This window comes from Sapajus apella, unplaced genomic scaffold (genome assembly GCF_009761245.1).
Source record: "Sapajus apella isolate SASKATOON/1434 unplaced genomic scaffold, GSC_monkey_1.0 scaffold49, whole genome shotgun sequence".
Taxonomy (NCBI): Eukaryota; Metazoa; Chordata; class Mammalia; order Primates; family Cebidae; genus Sapajus; species Sapajus apella.
This window is the reverse complement of record NW_022436989.1, coordinates 7,779,555-7,797,591: the sequence shown is the minus strand read 5'-3', so window position 1 is coordinate 7,797,591 and position 18,037 is coordinate 7,779,555. Positions and strand designations below refer to the sequence as shown.

General features: G+C 39.9%; 1 protein-coding gene and 1 long non-coding RNA gene across 3 annotated transcripts in view; one reads left to right on the top strand and one right to left on the bottom strand.

Annotated features, from left to right (window-relative positions):
• Positions 1–18,037, top strand: part of FMN2 (formin 2) — a 378,526-nt gene that overhangs the window by 347,406 nt on the left and 13,083 nt on the right.
• LOC116526014 lies at positions 796–10,692 on the bottom strand. Of its 2 annotated transcripts, none has more exons than XR_004257921.1 (2): positions 10,508–10,692; positions 796–1,686 (listed from the first exon to the last, which is right to left on the bottom strand). It is a non-coding gene; the product is annotated as an uncharacterized LOC116526014 (long non-coding RNA). The 2 variants fall into 2 exon arrangements; XR_004257922.1 differs by lacking the exon at positions 10,508–10,692 and adding an exon at positions 1,939–3,090.

Sequence of the window (18,037 nt, the reverse complement as noted above, 5' to 3'; positions counted from 1 at the left end):
AAAAATATCATGAAGGTTTTAAACCCTGTATAAATTTTTCTTATGCTATTATTTCTAATTTGTGTCTGATTACAGAGTGATCATAATAACTCATTTTCTTACTTTGTCCTGATGACTCATGTGATTTAGTTTCTATATTTCTTGAAATAGTGAATTTCTCCACATCCATGTTGGACAGGGATGCTGTCTTTCTGGTCAGCGTGGTTTGGATTTCTAAGTTAGCTCCGCCACTTACTGGCTCCAGAATCATAAACAGTCAATTATTTTTCAAGACTCAGTTTCCTAATCTATAAACTAGAAATGATACTACTATCTGGCAGTGTTATTGTGTAGAGTGAACGACGTGATGTATTTGAAGTATGTAGCCCAGTGTCCACCTTCTCAATGCCTGTACTGTTTTTCCATCGTTTAATAAAAATAATATACCAGTCATGGCTCCCTACAAGGTGACATAACATTGGTAAGGCATGTTAAGCATCTTAAGAACATAGTCTGTAAACACAAAGTATCAGTTACATTCTTGGTTAGGTAAAATATCTTGGTTGTTAATTCAAAAATGCACTTTTGTTTGGAAACGTTCATGTCACCTGTCCCTCCCTATTTACACTGGGTGATACAGTGGGCACAAATCAAGTGGCCCATTGGTTTTGTCAGGAGTCAGAAAAATTGGTTTTTCATCTAGTTGGAACTAGGCATGTACAATTGTTAATAAGAAATCCTCTTTTTTTGAAAAAAGAAATCTAGACCTGTCATTACTGAGCAACACAAAATATGTGCAAGTATGTATTTTTTAAAATTTCAATTTGTCTGTATTCGCCAGAAGATGGGAAGGGGAGACCAACATTTACTCTACCAAGCATCTCCCTAAGGCCTCACAGAGCGCGGTTGTAATAGGTAAGGAGATAGGCCGTCTTCACCTCTTATTTTCAGGAAGGCATTGGCATGCCTGTCACCTAGCCACTAACGAGCCCCTGTGGAACTAGGATAACAAGAGCTGTATTAATTAAAAGAAAGAGGTCCAGATTGATTAAGAACGTGTGTCCTTTTTCCCCCTGATGAAGAGGCTATGGTCCAGGTCCCGGGAAAGGAGGGTTAGGCTTCCAGAACAACAGCACTTCTTACTTCGCTCTATTGCAAGTTGCGCTGTTTTCAGGATGAGCGTGCAGCCATTAACCATGCGAAGCTGTCTGTGATTATTCACTCATTCCATATGGAGTTGTACTGGACACTGAGACGTTCAAGTTCACTAAATGAAGGTCTCCTCTTCTTTGAGCTAGCAGTAGAGCACTGGTTGGCGTATCACACAGTGGGAAGAACCAGGAATGGGGGTTAAGGAATTCTGCCCAGGAAACTTTCCACATGGAACTTGCAGCAAGTGTAGTATTTTCAGACAGTCCAGGGAGCCTAGGGCTTTCAGGCAGGAAAATCTGGCTGTGGACACTGGGCCTCCAAACCCGACAATGTGCATTGTAGATTATCATGATTTCCTTTTTAGTCAGCCTGAGACATCTTAATTTAATAAATCGTGACATTAGTAAGGGTTGTGTTTAAAGTATTGTCTAACTTAATTTACTGGTTTATTTTACTTTGAGACAGGTAGTCTTTGATGATCCAAGAGAAAGGATAGCTACTTCTCTAATTGCACAAGCATGTGGCAGTCAAGTCTTGTTTCAGTCCAGCTGAAATCTGTAATTAGAGGAAAACAGTTTGAATGTTTATCCTTAGAAGGTTATGCGTTACTTTGGAGAGCGCCTCATGCCATGTTCACTTTTCTGTTTCCATAATTTGTATTCAAGTGAGCTGTATGTTCAGATTTATGTATGATATTATTGGAGTAAGTTTGGAAGAGACCATTTTCAAAGAAATTGAAAATACATCTGAAGAGTGCAGATAAGAAACGTTTATTCTCATGCAGTAACGTATTTGCTGGATACCTACATGAAACTCCCTCTTGGGCTGCAATGTATCACTGATGCATTGCATGATACATGAATTTGGCCAACCATTGATGCTTTTCATTCGGGCATCAAGTTTTAGAAAAATGACTCAGAGAAATCCTCTTCTCAGTGCCAGCGTTCTGTAACCAAAGGTTTGGCAGGAGAGCTGACAAGACTGTGTCAAAATAATGGCCAATGGAGGCTGAGGGGTGCGGAGATTTATCTGTATTTATGAATAGGAGTAACGAATACACATTAGAACAATAAGTAATGCATTCGACAACTATTTATGATACTATGCCCTACTCTGTGCCAGGCAGCATTCCTGGCCATGTGGATCTTCTCTCTTCTCATGAGAGAAGCAGACACCAAAAGTACATATTTAAGTTCTAAGTTGAAATTAGTGCTATGAGGAAAATGAACAGGGACCATCTTGCAGAATCCAACGTGGAGGAGGTTCATTTAGAGACGTTGGCCAGAGGAGGCCTTTCTGAAGAGGCAGCATTGCTGTGGACACCTAAAGAATTCAAGGGAGCAGTGCCATGAAGGGGTGCGGTGGGGAGGGGGTTAGTGTGGTGTATGAGCATCCCAGGCAGAGGATAGGGATGTTCACGGCAATGTGGCAGGAAGGATTGGGCATTTCCCAAGGAAGATGGGGGCCGAACAATGAATTTGATGAAGCAAGCTGGGACCTGAGCATTCAGGCCCTGGTAGGTCATGGTAAACATGGACTTTTATTGTGCGTTCAGTAGGAAGCCATGAGAGAGTTTTTCTTTTTTTTTTTTTTTTTTTTTTTTTTCGGAGAGAAAATAACCTTATATGAAATATGCAACGAGAAGATTATTGGCTGCCAAACGGGTAGTAAATTGGAGAGTGGAGAGTGTTAGTAAGAATCAAGTTAGGAAGTTATTTTAGGACCTAATTGAGAGCTAGGACTCTGCAGACTGGGGTGAAGGCAGTAGAGATTGTAGAAAGTACGTGTATTTGAGATATATTTTGGAGGAAAATGTACATAGATTTTCTATTCACAGGTTCCTGGATGAACCAGTTTGGAAATCAGAAAATTGTAAATGTCAGCTGAAATATTGAAAAGCTAATATTCACTAGGATGCTGGAGGTGAAGAAAGCACGTTTTTCCTTTCTTCTAAAATGCTGTAGGAAAATTAAAAGCTGATGTTAAGAAAATATATGAAAACCCGGATATTAGGATACTTACTTTGTGTAGTTTGGTTCTTTTCAAAACATGGAGAACCCTAAGGTGAAGATTAGCTGGGAAAAGGCTTTACATTTGCTTCTTTATCTTACCATGTTCCAAGAGATGTTTTCAAAACCTTGGGAAATCTTCTTAAATCCTCACATTCAAAAACTGAAGAAACTCTCAGTAGGTAATTCTAGATAGGGCACTCCAACAGAGAATCTGGACCAAGAGCTAAGAATGTGGCTTGTCCAAAGATATTTTTACTTTGGCAAGGATTTGAACATTGAAGCATCTTTTAGTGAGTTTGTAGACACTGGAAGGGTATCTGAGCAATTCTTAACTTCCCTTCAGCATTTGTTAAAAGGAATTTTTGATGTCTTAGCAAAATTTGTAGTAGAGCTATCTTAGATCAAAATATACTTCCTGAAGTAACGATATTTAAAATTACTTTTTAAAATTTTTTTTTTTTTCCTTTTTCTTTTTTTTTTTCTTTTTATTTTTAGAAACAGGGTTTTACCATGTTGGTCATGCTGGTCTCAAACTCCTGACCTTGTGATCCGCCGGCCTCAGCCTCCCAAGGTGCTGGGATTACAGGCGTGAGCCAATGCACCCAGCTTAAAGTTACTTTTTTAAAACATAACGTCATGTGGCTTATGTGGGCTGCAAACAAGATCCTATTCAAGCTAGATGATATTTTTCAGGGGCATTTTTAAACTTCTTTAGTATACTTTCAAATGATATAATGGTTATAATCTAGTAGAGGAAGTATAGATCTGTTGGATTTGTATAATATCAAATTAACAAATTCTTAGGTTTGTGTGGACTTCTGCTAAAGCCTGGATTTTTAAGATAATCAAAAATGTAAGAAGCCAAAGGCTTCCCCATGGTTCATTCCCACCATGACATACTCTGTGCTAACTCTGACTTCTTTGGGCAAAAGAAGTCCACAGCAGCGAATCCCTCCTCCTGTTCGACTTCAGGATTTCAGCATCACACACCACCCCTGTTCCCATTAGTGGGAGTGAAGCTTTAGAAAAATGGGAAGTGTTTCTTCTGCACTTAAACATTAGTAGCCTTAGGGCAAATGGATAATCAAAGACTAATCATGAGAGACAAGGGAAGAGATTTTCTCTACCAAGAGGTATTGATCCCTACGGCAGGGTTGAAGCTAACAACAGATGTTAGACCAAGACATGTTAGTAGTTATTTTATTTGACAGACAGCAATTGGCCCACCTGGTTTTGGCTGCCGGACACTGGTTAAGGTTTAGAAGCTGCTGTGATAAGGCATTCAGCCCAGTTTTTAAAGGAATTATTTGTGAAAGCATGTGCTGGGTGTGTGTGTGTATTAGGGGATGTTGGGAGGTTGGGTACCAAGAATGGACATCAGGATGGAGGTACTTTGAGAATATGTATTTCAATAAGGACCTACAAAAAATAAGATAATATTCAGGTGTCTTGGACAGAGAGTGAAAAGAAAATGGTCTTAAAAATGTAAGTAGAATGGCCAACAAGCATATGAAAAGATACTCCACATTGTTAGTCATCAAGGAGTGCAAATCAAAACCAAAGTGAAATATACTTCCTACTCACTAGGAAGGCTGTAATACAAAAGACAAACAGTAACAAGTGCTGGAGATGATGAGAATGTATGGAGCTCTTACCATTGCTGGTGGAAATGCAAAACCGTTTTTGCCATTACTTTTATGGCAAAAATCACAATTACTTTTGCACCAACCTAATATATGGGGTGGAAACATAGATTAGTCCTTGTCAGGAATTGGAGTCTTGGGCTACAGAGGGAGAAAAATGGAAAATGAATGCTAATTAAGTTCCTCTTGGTGGTACAAAATGTCCTAAACTTAGATGGTTTTAAGAGGAGCGCACAAATCTATGAAGGTACTCCAAAAACTTGACATTCACTTTCAGTGGGTGAATTGTACGGTGCGTGAATGACAGACATTCGCTTTCAGTGGGTGAATTGTACGGTGCATGAATGACAGCTCAGTAAGGCTGTTTTGGAAGAAAGAATTAAGTAGGATTCACGCATTAGAGTTACATTAGAGTTCTAAGCATAAAAATGCACCACAATTGAACATGCCAACAACCTCCAGTAATCTCTATTTAGAGTGTTCACCATTTTGAAAAAAATCTAACATTCCTCTTCTTCCTGTTTGGCACAACTCCTGCTATTTCCCCTGTACCCAAGTAATTTTGTGTGTCCCCAAGGAAAGCAAGTCTTGTAACTACAAACATGAGTGTTAGCAAAATCAGAATTTCGGAGATTAAATCTGCTGCAAAACCTATTTTAAAAAATTGCACGGCTCATTCCAGAATTGAAAAGACCATCATCAATTTAGATAATTAGCAATTTGCAGTAGTTTGACTCCGGTGATGAAATAAGTTGGTGCTTTCCCTGTGTAAACCCGCTTCAGGAAATCTAAGTCATGTTTTAAAAATATACACACATGCAAAAGATACTGTATGTATGCATATATATGCGTGTATGTGTTTTGAAAAATTATTCATCTGTTGTGCATAAACTTTTTCAAACCTAATCTCCTTGGGAGGAATCATATTATTTAAGTTTCTTTAATACATATGATCTTTATTTCTAATGGAGAAGAGATAACTACTTAGAAAAAAAGAATTTGGCCAGGTGCTGTGTCATACCTCTGTAACCTCAGCACTTCGAGAGGCTGAGGCAAGAAGATTGCTTGAGCCCAGGAGTTCAAGACCAGCCTGGGAAACATAGGGAGACCCCGTCTCTACAAAAACAAACAAAAATTAGCTTGGCATGGTGGCGCACACCCGTGGTCCCAGCTACTTGGGAGGCTGAGACAGGAGAATCACTTGAACATGGGAGGTTGAGGCAGCAGTGAGCCATGATTGCACCACTGCACTTCTGCCTGGCAGCAGAGCAAGACCCTGACTCAAAACAACAGTAATTCAATACAATAAAAGGTGGTTAACTGGCAGGGTGTGGTGGCTCACACCTATAATCCCAGTACTTTGTGAGGCCAAGGCAGGTGAATGACTGGAGCCCAGAAGTTGAGGCCAGCCTGGGTAACATAGCAAAACCCTGTCTCTACCAAAAATACAAAACTTAGTCAGGCGTGGTGGCACCTTTCTGTAGTCCCAGCTACTTGGGGGCCTGAGGTGGGAGATCACTTGAGTCCGGGCTGTTAAGGGTGCTGTGAACCAAGCTAGTGCCACTGCACTCTAGCCTAGGTGATGAAAGTAAGACCCTGTCTCAAAAAAAAAAAAAAAAAAGTGGTTGAAGTACATTTATGGAAAATGAATGTATCTGTCTTTGCTATCGGTAAAGATTTGCGTCTCTCACTTCTGTTTAATGAACACGTCACCCTCTGTCCAGAATTCCTACCCACCCTGGTACCCACTTTCCCTTCCTTGCCTGTGACTTTCTGCTTACTGACACTGGACCCCACTCCACAGCCTTCTGACCAAGCCACTGCTTGGACTTTTTGCTTGCCAGACAAGGTTGGCCTTAGAGACTTGAACCATGGGCAGCAGCTAGGTCGTGGAAAGAATTTTGAGTCAATGGAAAGGAAACTTTTGTTTAAGGCAGGCAATACTAGAGACAGACCTTTGATATGGTACTTATTAGTGAGCAGATACCAAGTGAAGATTAACCTTCTGATGCTAAAGAACTAGCTGTAAAATTACAATGCAGTCTTGGATATTGACATTTCTAATTCATTCAAGGTTCCTTCAATTGAACCACAATCCTCCTGGCAAGTTAGGATCATGTAGCTTGGGATTCTTTGGATTATGTTAAAAGCTATTGTGTATAATTTGTTCCCCCATAAAGGGACATGTAAATTGTCATCATCATCATTTAAATTATTATGTATAGATACTATTTCTTTTTCCACATTTATTGAGGCCTAATTGACAAATAAAAATTATATGTATAAGGTTATACAATGTGATGTTTTGGTATACATTGTGAAGTGATTATCACAATCAAGTATTAATGTATCCATCAACGTTTTACGGTGAGAATACTTAAGATCTATTCTCTTAGCCAGTTTCAAGTGTACAATACATATTATTAATTATAGGTATTGTGCTGTATAGTAGGTCTTTAGACTTGCTTATTTTATAACTCAGAGTTGTAACTATTTTTTGACCAATATCTCCCCATTTTTTATATAGTTGTTATAATGTCACATTAAAATTCTAAAATTCTTGGCGTTTTAGGACTTAGGATTTTGCAATTTTTAAGAGTAATAATTCCGTAGAGCCAAGTAAATGAAAACAGCATTACACCTGATATAATTCCTAAAATTATGTGAAACATTTTTGTTTTACAATTCAGGCTAATTATAACTATAGTTTATGAATACATAGATTATGAATACAACAGAGGACTGCCTGCACTGTCCCTTTGAATATTGTCTTGTATGAAGCCTATAAGCATTTTTATTTCATTTCATTCTATTTTGATTTAGTTTGCTTTTGTTTCCTACGATCTACAATAAAACACCTAGGATCCCAGATACCTTGAATGTCTTTCTAAGTCTGAAAACTTTATGTAATCCACCTCGTCTGTCATTTTATCTTGTTGGTAATACTAAACATTCTCTAACTAATCTATTAGCATTGTCTCCATCCTCTCCCACCCTCCCCGGCCACGTTCCACCTCCGATTGATTAGAGAGGTCGCTCCCTTCCTTTAGGGCTAGCAGTGAGGCTGGCATCTGATTGTCATGCTCTGTATCTAGATGAAAGAAAGTGCTCCTGGCCAACGTGGCTCCACAGCTCATTGATCTCTCTCTGGAGAAAGGCTGGTATGTCTCCTTGCACATTTCTTTTGTGAATGATTTAAAACTTGATGCCGAGCTATATAAAGTCCTGTCTAGATAGATGTGCCTTACAGAGGGACGGTCGTCCTGAAAGATGCCATTTCTGCCCTTACAAAACGGGCATGCAGACCACTCCTCGAGCAAGCCACCTTTACCATGACACTGTGTGGAGTTAGCTAATGGTTATACCTGGCAAAGAGAAAACGAAGGTCAAGAGGACGACAAAGGTATCCTTGTGCTACTGTGCAGTCAGAAAGAAATTTGGTCTTAATCCCTCAGAGGTATATGCAGATTCAAGTTGTCTGGCTTTTTGTCAGGTCATATTCATTTTTAAAAGTGTTTGTCTTGATAAGGACAGAATTGCAGCTGTGTTGGCTGAATCTGTTGCTGTTTTGCTGTGTGCAGAATAGAACCAGCATCATTAAATCAGTACCAACTCTTTTTGGGCTTTATAATGTTCTGCTCCCTCTGGGGATGAGCTGGGCATGAGATAATGGGAGGGTTCCCCAGGAGGAAAAGCCAGTGAGCAGTGTTAGAGAGGCTCACCTGCCCGCTCCCCGAGAGGGTCCCCATCCCCTGAGCTTTATTCATCTAAAAATGAGACAAAGATGACCTTTGTCTCCACTAAATTAGGAGTCACCAGGAGTGGAACTCATAGAGCAATAGAAGAAAGTGTGCTTATCAGCCTGGTATAGTAAAATAGTGGGTAGCAGCACCCAGCAATGAGACATGAAGGAAGTATAGGGTTGGGTTTATTTTTACATGCACAGATAGTACCTGTCATTATATTAATGATTTAGTATTTTGCTCTGTATATTTCAACACTGTTAATAGTTTTCTTGTTTTGTAACATGTGCATCTAAAGTGAGCTGCATTTACCATCACTTTGAAAAATTTTTAAAAACTTAAAATTCAGTTATATAGCCACTCACTCTTTTTCAAAAGAATGTACTGACCACTCATGACTTTAGCATTCATTTAGAATTTCAAATGCTAAATAAATTCTTTTACCCAGAAGTGAAAATTGACAGAGGAGAATCCTCACTCCTTTAATCAGTCAGAAAAAAAAAAAAGTATCAGAGGTGAGCCTCTAAAATGTATTGAGCAAGGAAAAAGGACAGAGGTAAAAGTACTACAGTAATTCTTTAATCTTTAAAATATTCTCATGATCATATATATTTAGATACTATATATTTTTTCAAAAATCATATCAGAAATCAAAGTGTATTCCTAGATCTTAACTTTACAAGATGGGATTAATTTTAAAGTTAAACCTCTGGGGTTCAAATTCCTATGGCCTAAGGGTGAACGTTTTTGGAAAGTTTGATAAAATTCTATTTGGCCACTTCAGACTTTTCAGAGTGTTTGGGGGAAGTAAACCAAAGGAGGCATAAAAAGGAAAAAGTATGAGACAAGTAGAAAAAGTAGTAGAAAAAAGTATGTCATCAGTTAAGAGATTTCATCAGTTAAGAGAATTTCAGATAACGCAGATAACGCAGTAGCTTTCATTTTAAACATCTAACTAGCTGTAGATATTAACACATTCTTAGATTTGTGTGCTGTTTTCAAGACAGAACCACTCATAATTCTATACTGAGGTAGGCACACATTTATTTCCTACAACCTCTGATTAGTTTTCTTAAAGTTTTTGTTTAATAAAGGCGGAATAAAGTAGGAAGCAGGTAGTAAGAACACGTGCTTACAGGTTAAAAAGACCTGGATTTGATATATGTCTCTGATAGTACCTGTGAAACCCTTGACAAATTAATGTACCCTCTGACCCTGTTTCCCCACTTGTAAAGTGAAGGTAGTATACACACTCGATTCCTGGAGTAAATTAAAAGAGACACTGAGTCTAAAACATTCAGCACACCGTGTCACATGTAGATGCTCCTCAGTTAATGTTAGTTGCTGCCATTATCATTAATATATTAACGTTGTTTGAAAAGCAGTAAACTTAGCATCAGAAAGATTTAGCGCTCAATAAATTCATGGAAGCCAAACCCCACGTCATTCTGTTCTACCAGCCACCCTTACTTAGGTTTGTATTCCCAGAGCATGAATCAAAGCACCCCCAATGATAAGCTCTTTGACCTTGGGCACTTACTTAACCTTAGTCAACTTGGGTTTTCTGATTTAAACAATGACGATAACAATCAGTAAAGGACATGGTATTGAGGCTGTTAATGATACTAAGTGCAATAGTTCAACACAGCGAATAGTTCATCGCAGGTGCTATTAGAGTTAGTACCAATGGTGCTTTAGAAATTACTACCATTTTTACAAATGAGCCCAGTGTTTTTGTCTCCGTGAGTAAAACAGTGAGGAAGAACTGGACAGAATGAGGAGGAGCTTGGAAAAGGAGGAGAATGAGAGTGGTTATTAATAAAGCATAGAGACTAGGAAGAATAATGGTGCTTAAACAATGGAAGGCATAGAACACATAGAAGGTAAACATCACTTGAAACAACTTCTCTATGAGGGAGTTTATATGTTTTTGTATTAGCCGCATGATCTGCCACTTCATAGTTTAAGATATGCTTACCAGGGAACCCTGTGCTTTCTTCATTGTGGATCCATACCAATCATGGAGTTTTCTCTCTTTTTTTCTCCACCAAATCAACTCACCCTTGCTGAGCATCATTCTACATTAAGATATAGCTTTGGGGCCAGGAGCTGTGGCTCAAGCCTGTAATCCCAGCATTTTGGAAGGCTGAGGCAGGTGGATCACTTGAGATCAAGAGTTCAAGACAAGCCTGGCCAACATGGCAAGACCCCATCTCTACTAAAAATACAAAAATTAGCTGGGCGTGGTCGTGCCCACTTTTAATCTCAGCCAACATGGCGAAACCCCATCTGTACTAAAAATACAAAAATTAGTTGGGCATGGCGGTGCCACTTGTAATCTCAGCCACCTGGGAGGCTGAGGCATGAGGCTCGCTTGAACCCGCGAGGCAGAGGTTGCAGTGAGCTGAGATTACGCCACTGCACTCCAGCCTGGGTGATGGAGTGAGACTCCATCTCTAAAGAACAAAAAAATATGGCTTCCAGTCCTTTCGATTATAGATCTTCCATTTGGCAGTAGTGTTGTGTTGAGGTCTTTTAAAGGACAAGGATCGTGCCTCTTTACACATCTTGTTCTTAGCTAGGCACTAACCAAAGCTGCTGACATAGCATAGAAACACAGAAGTTGGAGTTGGGGATAGAGAAGGAGCTGAGAGCATTTAAAATAGAACGTCAGACCCAAGTAGCAGCACTAGAGCACAGGGTATGGAGCCTGAAGTTGCGGGTACGTAATCTTGATGGCAAATTAGAGATCAAGGTGGAAAAGCTATTGTTTTTTAATGTCATGGGCCAACAGATAAATGGACAGATGACTAGCTGAGGCCTTGCTGGAAGTGACACAACCATTCAAGAAAGAATACAAACCCAAGTTAGCAAAGTGATGTTATTATGGGGAAAGCTTAACTTGGCTCCTGTGATTGAAAGCTCCCTACTTTATTTATTATTGGTAAAGAAAGTCAAATCACTCACAGCACACTTTGCCACCGGTTATAATCCGCTAGTGTGTCCCAGACATTCAGATGAGAACCAGAGACTCTGCACAACCTCTTAGCTTAAGAGAGGCGAGAACATGACCATCGGAAAGGTGCTGCATAACAGTAAAGAGGAAATGTGTTGACTTCCATATAAGATATACTTTACTATTGATTAATAAGTATTAAAAGCAAGTTTCGGCCAGGTGTGGTGGCTCACTGGGGCAGGAGGGTTACTTCAGGCCAGGAGTTCCAGACCAGCCTGGCCAACATATCAAGATTCCCCTCTCTACAAAAAAATAAAATAAAAATTTAGCTGGGTGTGGTGGCACATGCCTGTAGCATGCCACCAGGAGGCATACTACAATTGAGATAACAATTGCTAAAGATGGTATTGAGGCTGTTAATGATGTTAGGTGCAAAAGTCCCAACACAATGACTAGCTCATCACAGTTCTATTAAAATTAGTACCACTGGTGCTTTAGAAATTACTGCCATTTCTACCAGTTACTCAGGAGGCTGAGGTGGGAGGATCACTTGAGCCTAGGAATTTGAGGTTACAGTGAACTATGACCACGCTGCTGTACTCCAGCCTAGGCAACAGAGCAAGACTCTGTCAATAATAATAATAATAATAATAATAATAACAACAATAGGCTGGGCACGGTGGCTCACTCCTGTAATCCCAGCACTTTGGGAGGCCAGGGTGGGTGGATCACCTGAGGTCAGGAGTTCGAGATCAGTCTGACCAACAAGGTGAAACCCTGTCTCTACTAAAAATACAAAAATTAGCTGGGCATAATGGCAGGCGCCTGTGGTCCCAGCTACTCAGGAAGCTGAGACAGGAGAATTGCTTGAACCCGGGAGGCAGAGGTTGCAGTGAGCCGAGATCACGCCACTGCACTCCAGCCTGGGCAACAGAGTGAGACTCTGTCTCAAAAAATCATCATCATCATTATCATCGTCATTATAAAAACAAGTTAAGTTGCATAATGATCTCAGAAAAGCTAAGAGTGACATGTCCATATCCAGATTCTTAATCACTAGTAACCATTTGTCATTTTCTACCTGTTTATGACTTCTCTAACAGGAATGATGGAGTCTACAAATGTTGGGGATAATTATTATAATAGATTCAGTTTTATTCCTAATTATGTCTAGAGCCATAATCTCTTTTCTACAATTTTGAGACCCCAAAACCTCTGAAACCAAGTTTATTCATGTGTTTGTGGCAAATTTATCTGTCAACAAAACTCAACGTTCGTGAGCCTATTTATAGTCTTCACTCATAGTGTGAATGTTCATATACTTACAGAAATACAAATGTGTTTGATTATTCCATGCTATGTTAGACCCTGTTGATAGTGTTATGTTCCATATTCCTATCTGAAATTGGAAAAGTTCTGATGAATTCTATAATCCATCCAGCCGTAAGAGTTTTGGGCAAAGGATGGCAGAATGAATGGCTGGCTGAATCCTGTATTCCCCAGCCCTAGTTCTGCTTTCCCTAGAACCTCCACACAGATAAATCCAATCCTTTGTTCCATGTAATCAATTTTCTGATATTTAAGGTTAACTATAAAGATTCTACCAGGTTTTCTATTGTCCTGACATAAATCCCTAGTCCTGTTCATTGTTTTGGAGTCTCTTGGCCTTTTCTGATTCATTTAGCTTCCTGCTCAGCCTGGGCCTCATCATCTAATAGTTCAGCTCCACCCACAGTACTGGTACTGTGGTTTATGCAGCAGATGGCACCTCTCAGCTTCTCACCACTTCCCAGCATTGGCAGGCCAGACCCTTCACAAACCTCTTGCTCTGGGAAGAATTCTCTAAGCTGGACTGCTTCAAAATCAGTGTTCCCCAAGCTAAGGGAGATTCTCTAAGAAATATCCTGAGACAAATCCTGGGAAGCGTGAGGGGAACGGGAAGTCAAGAGTGTTTCCATTCCAATTTCCATTTTCCTCTTGACTCATTCCCCATAGCGCCACCTGCCACGTTCTTCAAACTGTAAGCCCCACTTCTGCGTTCTGCACTCTGAACGTATGACTCGTATGCATAATTCACTGAGGTCCTTCATTATGTACTTATTAAGTGTCTACTCTATACCAGGCAGTGGAGTTGTGAATAAAATCAAATTCCTACCCTGGTGGAGCTTATATTATAGAAGGAAGGTCTAGATCAGTAAATATATAGTGACGCTCTGAGGAGAAACAGGGCAGGGCAAAGAGAAGACAGCTGTGGGAGGTGGTTTGTTTTATATCAGCTAGCCAGGCAGTGCCTGTGAGGCATGTCTAAGCAGGGATTTGAAGCAGGTTGGGGAATAAGCTAGTTGATATCTGAAGAAAGAACCTTCCAGATGGAGCGAGCATCACGTGCAAAGCTCAAGGAAGGAGCATGTGTAGTCAGGTGCCCAACGTGTCTGGAACAGAGTGAGTGAGAGTTGAAAGGTAGAAGATGAATTCAGAGAGGGAACACGGGGCCAGACAATGTAGCCGAGTGGGCTAAGTGAAGTCAGGGCTTTAAGAAGGAGGTCATCTGGCTGAGCGTGGTGGATCATGCCTTAATCTCAGCACTTTGGGAGACCGAGGTGGGTGGATCACAAGGTCAGGGGTTCAAGACCAGCCTGGCCAACCTGCTGAAACCCTGTCTCTACTAAAAGTAGGGCGTGGTGGTGCACACCTGTAATCCCAGCTACTCGGTAAGCTGTGGTGGGAGAATTGCTTGAACCCAGGAGACGGAGGTTGCAGTGAGCCGAGATCACACCATTGTACTACAGCCTGGGCAGCAAGAGTGGAACTCTGTCTCAAAAAAAAAAAAAAAAAAAAAAAAAGGAAAGGCATCAAGGAAGAACCATGCACACTACTGCCAGTGCTAGGGTGAGAAGGATGAGATCTGAGGACTGACCTCTGGATTTGGGATCTTGGGTGAATTAGTGACATCCACAAGAGCAGTCTCTGTTGAGTGGTTAGGGACAGATGTCTGATTAACTGGGAGCACAGAAAGCTGGGGCCGTGACTCTAGGTAACTCTCTTAAGGCATTTGTATATGGAAAGGGTCCTAATGGAAAGGAAAGCTAGCAGGAGGGCAAGGGATTAGGGTTTTCTTTTTGTTTGTATTTTTGCTGGTGGGATAAACAGCCTATCTGTCGCTGGATAGAAATGATCCAGGAAAGGAAAAATTGTGACCCTTGTTCTGTCTTCTGTGAGTCATCCCTGACTTGTATCTCCCACATCTTATTCCTTAATTAAGCCATTCTTCCTCTTGCATAATTCCAAATTATTATGATATAAATAGTTTTGTTGTACTCTTTTATGAGTTTTACAGGGAGGAAATTGCATAAACTCTATGAACTAATTTCTATGTTCAATAGCCCTTAAGTTCTCCCACCCCATAGCCTGACCAAAAAAGTCTTACTAAAAAAAAATAGGATACAAATGACCCATATACATTATCCTGGTTAGAGAAGTGTCAAAAACTACAGTGTTATTAGAACCAATGAAGCTTAACTTTATATCTCACTGACTGTAATCAAAAACTTTTCTGAGCCATTTGAGAAAAAAAAATCACTAAGATTAAGAAAATATCTTAACACAGATGGACATAGTAAAAAGATGTTTGCATGAAAGATGTCAAATGTGATAAACAGCACTATTCTCCTGTAATAAAAGATGAATTTGGCTGTCAGATACAATTTTATAATAGCTTTGACCATCACGTACAGCAGGAGTATTTTTCATTTTTTTTACTATCGTTGAGTTTGTGGAATCAGTGATTATAGTTTTACTATTTTGTTAGGAAACCTAAAACATCTTCAGAATGTACAGAAAGAATATGGTCATTCTTATAGTACTGAAGGCATATCAAGTGAGCTGCTTTTGTAAATACCATGGATATCCAACTCTGACATGGAATTAAAATCATCTCTACTACAAGATGCATAAGAAAACCAAACTCCTTTTCTTTCTAAATCAGAGATTTTAAAATATGAGTGATGACCAATGTGATTAGAAGCTCTAAGATGCTAACATATATAAGAACAAAAATATTCCTATTTTCAGAGACTTAAGCATATCATATGAGCATTGAGAAAAGCTCTTAATAGTACCTTTCAGATTTCTCAGCTGTTTTCAGATCCCGAATTGAATCCTGGTGGAAGAATAAGAAAGAAAGATACTCTAAATTTTAGAGAATAGAATTCAGGGTCTTTATTTACAAAATGGAGTGTGAAGTTGGCTGTTTACTCATCTACTCCCTCAAGTATTTTCCTTCCTTATCAGCACAGACCATCACAGTTCTAGGACTCCTCTGAGATGCTAGCCACCTCTGACTGCGATTCACTGGAGACTCTTGTGATTTCAGATTGTAGAGGAAGTATGCTAACTGTCCTTTCTTAGAGATTTCATTTTCAACCTCGTATGAGATTAGATCACCAAAAAACTACATGGCCTACTTGAAGAATTTGCAAGCACTTGAAGTGTTTGTAAGCATTACTTTCCTCAGAAATGCTTTTACCAAGTTAAAGTTTCGTCTCAGTTTTTATTGAGGATTTGTGTGGGGGGAAAAATTGACCATTGAAAAATGTCTGTGTCTTCTATATTTTTAGATTTGTACTGACGACAATTCATATCCCTTATTTAGACAATCATGTCAAAAATTCCTCCTAGTAATTAGAATCAGGAGACCGTGGTGGTCGTTTTGTCTTCTCCAGATGAATCTTACATGTTTTTCTTTTTCAAAGATGAACGCTATAGCCCACTGTGTCTCCATGACTACTTTTGCTTGAAACGAGTTCAAAATTTGTCCAATTGTTCAATAGAACTTCTTTCCCCATATTTCTAAATGACATGCATCTACTTTTTTAGTTTCTCTTTTAAAATAGTATCTTCAAAGTTGTAAAAGAATCTTTTAGAATCAAATGATTGTAGGCCAAGCACAGTGGCTCATGCCTGTAATCCCAGCACTTTGAGAGGCCAAGGCGGGTGAATCACCTGAGGTCAGGAGTTCGAGACCAGCCTGGGCAACATGGTGAAACACTATCTCTACTACAAATAAAAAACTTAGGTGGGTGTGGTGGTGGGTGCCTGTAATCCCAACTCCTTGGGAGGCTGAGGCACAAGAATCGCTTAAACCTGGGAGGCAGAGGTTGCAGTGAGCCAAAACATGCCACTGCACTCCAGCCTGGGCCAAAGAGCGAAACTCTGTCTCAAAAAAAAAAAAGAAATGATTGTAAGTAAATAGAAACAAACAAATGAAATATGTATAAATGAATATAATTAATATAAATATGTATATATGTAATACACATTAAATATAAATGCATATATTGATGTAAGCAAGAGAGTAAATAAATATTAAAAAGAAGGCCGGGCATGATGACTCACACCTGTAATCCCAACACTTTGGGAGGCTGAGGCGGTTGGATCAAGAGGTCAGGAGTTGGAGACCAGCCTGAACAATATGATGAAATCCTGTCTCTACTAAAAATACAAAACTTAGCTGGCGTGGTGGTGCACACCTGTAGTCCCAGCTACTTGGGAGGTTGAGGCAGAAGAATCACTTGAACCCAGGAGGTAGAGGTTGCAGTGAGCTGAGAGCATACCATTGCACACCAGCCTGGGTGTCAGAGTAAGATTTCATTTCAAAAAAGATAAAAAATAGAAATGAAAAGATACTGATGACACATATTTATTAAACAGTGTCAGTATTGTTTTTGTTTCTTTAATTTTCCCAGCCATTATGCTATGTTATGCCACCTCCAAACAGAGGTTCTCAAAATGTTCTCCTGGACAAATGTCGTCACCATCACCTGAAGACTTGTTAGAATTCTACATTCTTAACCTCCCACTCTGGGACTACCAATTATGGGTGTAGAAACCAGCAATCTGTGTTTTAACAAGCCTTTCAGGTGATTCCTATGCACAGTGACGTTTAACAGCCACTGCTCTGGGTCTCAGGTAATAAAAAGGCGCTTGCAGGTCAACCCATGAGCTCCGCTCGCCTGCAGTCCTGCCTTGCTGTCCACCTGCCTTCCTTCTAGCATCCTGTTTGCCCTCTCTTCAAACTTCCTGTATGTGTGCATTGTGGGAGAAAACAGTGCAATGATGAAAGCAGAAGCTCTAGAGGTACGTGATGATATCTGGACTTGAACTACTGCTAGTCTGCCACAAATTGGTGTGTGACCCTGAGCAGGTAATTTGACCATTTGAAGTGTCAGTTTCACCCTCTGTAGAAGTGGCGTAACAGTAATATCTGCCTGAGGGGGTTATTGCAAGATTCAAAGAGGGTGGTATCTGTAAGCTGTCTTAGCTCTGCATTTGGCACATTATATGGTCTTGGTCTCTGTTAGCTGCTATTGTGATGAGCCAGGTGCTCTGCTGGGCAGGGCATACAGAGAGAAAAGGCACTCTCTGCCTTCACGGTGCTTACGTGATGGTGTCTTTTAAGATGCTTATTCTGTGGGTGCTTTCTAAAGGGAAATGGATATTGAACTTGGGAAATAAATTGCAAGTCATCTATTCAAATCTACTTCCCACTGTAGA